This window comes from Magnolia sinica, chromosome 10 (genome assembly GCF_029962835.1).
Source record: "Magnolia sinica isolate HGM2019 chromosome 10, MsV1, whole genome shotgun sequence".
In the NCBI taxonomy this organism is placed as follows: Eukaryota; Viridiplantae; Streptophyta; class Magnoliopsida; order Magnoliales; family Magnoliaceae; genus Magnolia; species Magnolia sinica.
The window spans coordinates 58,069,608-58,075,925 of NC_080582.1; positions in this window are offsets into that span (position 1 = coordinate 58,069,608).

A 6,318-nucleotide genomic window follows, 5' to 3' on the forward strand; every position below is an offset into this window, starting at 1 on the left:
TTTGTTTCCTATTCCGGGTGCGACACTATATATATATATATATATATATATATATATATGGGCATAAATGGGATTAGGGGGATTCCAATAAGATTGAAATCGAGGGCTAAATGTTTCTAGGGTTTGAGGAGGTGAAAATGAGAATTTTTCAAGTTTTGTAAGTGATTACATCTTTTGTACCCTTTCTTTTATAGTAATTCGTTATCGCTTTGTGCCACGGTTTTTTTCGCAAGGGTTTTTCCATGTAAAAATTCATGTGTGGTTGTGAATTTTTTTATTTATTTTATTTATTTTTAATCTTGTGTCATTTGAATTCAGAGTTTGCTTTTATGGATTCCCCACAACAATTCCCTTATATATTTTGGCAACTTTTAAAAGACATTGAAGCATAAAGTTTTAGAATACTCTCTATTTTAGAATTTTAGGTTATAAATGTAGATATCAAAAACAAAACATGCACATACACAATGGTGAAGATATTACCTTAAATTTATGTCCCAATGATCACTTCATAATTGCCAATGTTGCCTCTTCAAATCAAGGGCGTGAACATTTAGAGAGATGCCCCTAAAGGTGCACGTGTGGTGGAAGGCTGGAAAGATTATTTTCTATATTTTCTCTTTCCATTTGTTTTTCTCTTTCTTCTCTCAATCCATGCATCAATATGGGGGGCGCTTATGAAACCTTGATTCCTCATAAATAGATCCTTTTTAGGGGCAAAGAGGAATAGAGAGCTTGGATTCATTATCCTTATAGACTTCAACATATGCCCTAAATCATCAAACTTCTGTAATCCCTGCTTATCCTTGTATCCAAATTAACTAAAAATTTCAAATATCTTTGGCATTCACACTTGACCATAATCCAATGCCAACCTAAGAAATGAACTTTAAGAGATCCTAACTATTGGATATCCACCAAGTCTAATAAAACTATTTTTAATACTTGAAACAAAACATCAATGATTAAAAGCCTTTAATAAAACATTTAAAAGCTTTTAAGTATTGAGCTCGTAGAGAAAGTCACTTGATGGATAGATAATCTTATCACCCAGATCTAAGCCGCAAAATAGTTCACAAGTGAACTAGTGGATGATCATGTGGGAGCATGTGAGGTTCAACTGCATCCTAATACATGAGCTTAACCATGTTGGGATTTGTGCTGCGGAATCACACAGATATGGATCTAGGATAACAATCCAAGAGCACTAAGCAATCATAAGAGAACACAAAGATTTAATGTGGAAAACCCTTTTGGGAAAAAACTACGGCACAAAGTGACAGATCTTCACTATGAAAATAGAAATTATAAAGAGAAAAGTCTTACCTGATTCGAACAACCTCGAATCTCACCCTTACTACACCCTTTGCAAACTCTAACACCGTTTTAAAAACCCTTGGAATACCTTTAGAATGCCTTAGAATACTCTAGAATGGCCATAGGGACTCCTATTTATAGTTTAGGAAACTTCACTTACGCACGAAAATCGCCTCAAATGTACGTAGTCCACGCGTAGTCTACGTAACCTTCGACTGGTCGAGGATCATGAAAATCCAAGATTTAAGACATTTGTTTAACTACAATCTCCATTATGTCTTCAATCTTTAATCGTGTAGCTTCTTGACATCTTCTTTTATCTCTGCATCACCTAACAACTTCTCTTACACACTCTGTCCTTCTTTTTCGTTATCGCCAAGCCTAGAAAAGTTGCACAGAGCTTAAACTTTTCTGTAAGAACGACCTTGGTGAGCATGTCTGCTGGATCTGAATCCATATGCCCAACCACCTTTGCTCCTGTTTTCTCAAAAAATTAAGACGTAGTCTTCTGTACCTCAAATGTATAAAAGTAACCATCTCACTGCCATCCAATGTTGCTTGCCGGGGTATTTTCTTACAACACTGATTGCCCGTGAAATAACCGGTCTAATACAGACCATGACATGCACTGCCAACTGCATTCAAATCAGGCTCATGAGACATATCCTGCTTTTCCTCATCTGTTTTGGGACATGTCCTTAGGAAAACTTGAAGTGAGCCACGTAGGGAACGCTCACTAGCTTTGGCTGGTCCATCGCATGCCTACTCAAGGTATTTTACCTGTGATTAGCAAAGCTTGCTCTTCTTCCAGTCTCTATGAATATCAATGTCAAGAACCATCTTTGTAGCCCCCGATCATTCGTCTCGAATGTCCCACTTATTCGAGTCTTTAGTACATTAATTCCAGACATGGCATAATTAGCAATCTACATATCATCAACATACAATTTTTGACTCACTATGAAGGAATCAAAATTTATACCACTACTTAGGCGACAGGTCGTACCACGACCTCCTGCAAACTTTTTTCTCAGCCCCTTTAAACTTCAAACTGCTCTGGTTGCTTCATGAATAACAACCTTCCAATTTTTCATACAGAAGTGCAGTCTCCACATCCATCCATTCTAGCTCGAGATCGCATTGGGCAACCAACACCAATATGAATCTAATAGACACCTGCTATACCGTTGGTGTGAATATCTCTGAGAAGTCGATCCGTTCTCTCTGAGCATAACCCTTCGCTACCAGCCCCACTCTGTATTTATGTTGTATCCTCTTGAAGATCCACCTGTATCCAACCGCTTTTCGGCTCACTAGAAGCTCCACTAGCTCACATGTGTCGATTTAGTACAACGAGTACATCACATCGTTTATAGTCACCTTCCACTTCTTAGCACCAGGATTACCTAGAGTCATCTGAATAGTAGAGGGATCCCCCTCGTCTATAACGGAAGCATATGTGATGTAGGAGTCATCCATGTACCTTGTCGACATCCTGTAATTATGTTATGTAATTCTTCTCACAGGTGGTTGTTCTACCTGCTCTGTATCTATGTCCGCGCGTCTCAGCCTTCATGCCCTGCCCGCTCATGTGGCCGTGACCAATATGCCACACACATGTAGAGGTGAAATCCATTACATCCACTGCAGCTCCACCTGTTGAAGTGCTCCTGATCAACCTGTAAAGATTACCGAGTCATTGCGCTTTCATGATTACCCATGCCCCGTTAGATACTTTAAGGGCACCATCAAGTCCGATGAACTTGCATCCTTTTTCCTCAAGTACACCGAGAGAGATCAGACTCTTCTTCATGTTAGGAACGTGCCTTACCTCCGTCAGGGTACGCTCTGTTCCATCAAACATCTTGATGCGTACCGTACCAACAACCATAACATTACAGGCACTGTCATTGCCCATAAACACCTGTCCACCATCACGCTCTCAGTAGCTGGTGAACCAACTCTGATGAGGAGTCATGTGAAAGGATGCCCTTTTGTCTAGAATCCACTCAGCCTTACGATCATCATATGGGCGTCTAATCGTAGACATATATAAGACATCACCGTCACATCCACTCGATCCATCTGACGTAGCAACGTTGGCCTCCCTGTACGAAGCCTTATATTCTTCTCTCTTAGATTTAGGATTTGCACAATCCTTCTTCTCGTGTCCTTCCATCCCACAGTTCTAACACTTTAACTTTCCTTTACCCATGCCCTTGAATTTGGATCTAGAGCTTGAAGATCCTGTACCTTCTTTAGAATTCCTGCCTCTCGTAATCAGTGCATCGGAAGATGTCCCCATGTCGTCGTTAAGCTTTCTCATGACCTTCCCTTGAAGAGTTGAGATAACGGCGTCGACACTCAGGATTTTATTTGTGGTGCACATAGTCTCCTTGAATGACTCATATGATGCTGAAAGAGAATTCAACAATATACATGTTTGTTCCTCATGTTTGATCACCTCGTCCATATCCAGCAATTTGCACACCAATGTATTAAAGTTACTAATGTGGGCCTTCAGATCTCCACTCTCTGTCATCCTGAAGTTATATCATTGTAGCTTCAAGTGTAGGCGATTTTCGGAGGATTTTTTCACATAGACATCTTTTAACTTTGCCTATAACCTAGCCGCAGTTTTCTCCCTCATAACATTATAAAGAACCTCATCCATAAGACACAAACGGATGGATACAAAAGCATTACTATCAAGAGTCTCACATTCTTCATCCTTCATATTCGATCTTCGCTCCTCAAGAGCCTTAGCTTCGCGTTGCTTAGTTAATAGACTAATCATCTTAATCTTCCATAACTCAAAATTATTTTTTTCTGAGTACTTCTCAATATCAAACCTAGTGCTTCCTATTGATTCTAATCTTGCATATTCAAATCTAAGCCCTAACAATTGCTCTGATACCACTTGTTAGGATTTGTGTTGCGGAATAACACAGATATGGATCTAGGATAGCAATCTAAGAGCACCAAGTAATCACAAGAGAACTATGAGACCCGACCCGAGTTCACATGTGTGCATGTGTGTGTGAGTATGCATTTCGAATATTTTAGTCCCGCGGTCGTACCGGTCAAATTCCAGTGACCCGCGACTTTTGGATAGTGTTTGCAGTCGACCTTGAGTACGGTCACATAGACCCGACTCGGATTGACCCAAGACCCTTGTTATTGCGACCGTATCGTCGCCGTAGTTCCAACGTTGCGTCTCATGCATAAATCCGACGCGTCCATCAAAAGATGTAGGCCGCGCATTATTCGGGCCATTGATCATCATGTGGGGCCCACTTTACCCATGTGCATGTTTCCCCATGTGCACTATTCCCCATGTAAGCTACCTTTAGCCTAACATTTATGAGTTCTCTTTTCTATAGTAATCATGACATAGCTATTATGAATTTTCTCTAATCTAGGCTAAGATAGCCTCTTTCCTAGCAACTAATGATGGGTTGCTCTAACCCAAATCTCCTTTTTCAGTAAAAAGCTGAAGTTTCTCTTCTCAAGAGAGGAAAAAAATTATCATTTTCCTCCTCTTTCTAGAAAACAATCATTTCCCTTCTATGGCTAAAAATTTTCCATCTCTCTCCCTCTTTCTTTATTTCTCTTTTCCTCTCCTTACTAAGGCCCTTGGACGTCCATTAGAGAGAGCTTTGCCTCCAGCCCCTTTCATCCAAAAACCCTCCAAATCGATCCCTCTAAATCATATCATCAACATTGAACCTCCTTCCTTGAAACTTGAGGAGCATGGTGGTTGAAGAATCTTGAAGATCCAACAAGTGGGTGAGCAAGTAGGATAGATTGCATGGTTTTTCCTTAAGGATCTTTTGTTATTTCATATGGAGAGTGTATGATTCACCACATCAATGGTGGAGGTCTTACACTACTCCTTGGATAAGGGTTTTTTTTTTTTTTTTTAGCCACCACTTACATGCATGCAATCTTGATGGGGTCATTCTCCATGGACCCCATCTTGATGAGATTTCCTTTCTTCTTCTCTTCTTCCCTTTCTATGGTTTGGATGTGATGATTATATGGCCCACTTGATGTGCCATGCAACCAGGATTTTCAGATTTTTGGGACATCCAGGCCCAAGTTGCTGGACACTCAGGCTCAACTGTGCTGCCTAGTTTTGTTGCTTGATTTGCAAGGTCCTTGGGCCTGAATTTATGAATTTTCTTGGGGAGGGGCTGGGCCTGGGAGTTGTATGACATATCAGGGTGGACTCCACCTTGTGAAATCTGTGATTTATTTCTTATTTATTAATTTTATGGGCTGATCTATACAGTAACTTGTTACTGAATTTTTTTTTATAATTTGTAATGTATGGGTTGTAGGCCTTGTTTGTGGCTTCTTTTTCTCTGATTTTCTAGACTTTTCTTTAAGGTGTGGATCCCACCTAAAAGTATGTTAAACCTCACCCTCAAATGTCCCTTTTCGATCACCCAAAAGGGGTGGGCCAAAGACGGTGGACGATCAAGATTTTTTTGGAATGTCCAGCCACACTGTTTGCTGGAAAAACATAAATATCAGCCTGATCTTAAAATGATGGGCCACCTTTGTGGACTTTACCTTGCTGTATACTTATAAAGAAAGGTTGGCCTTATATTTTTTCAAATTTACATAGACCTGGGCCCACTCAAATGGGGTGCACAAGTCAGGGGCAGCAACATGTTTCAGCATGAATTATTTCTAGACCTTGTTGTCCATAATTTGTATGAATTAAATAAAATATTTATACTATTTCAAAAATTATAAAAGTTTTTAAAAAGGTGGCCCAATCATGGTAGGATCCACCTACAAAATTTTAGGGCCAATGGACGCCTGTACACACCATGGTGGTGGCTGGACCGGCCCACTATAATATGGTGATAAGATCAGTCCAATTTTCAGGACAGATTAATTTCTTTAAATAAATTAAAATATTTTTAGATGTCCAAAAATTATAAAATTGTGTAGAAGTGTGGCCTACTCATGGTAAGACTTACCTAAAAA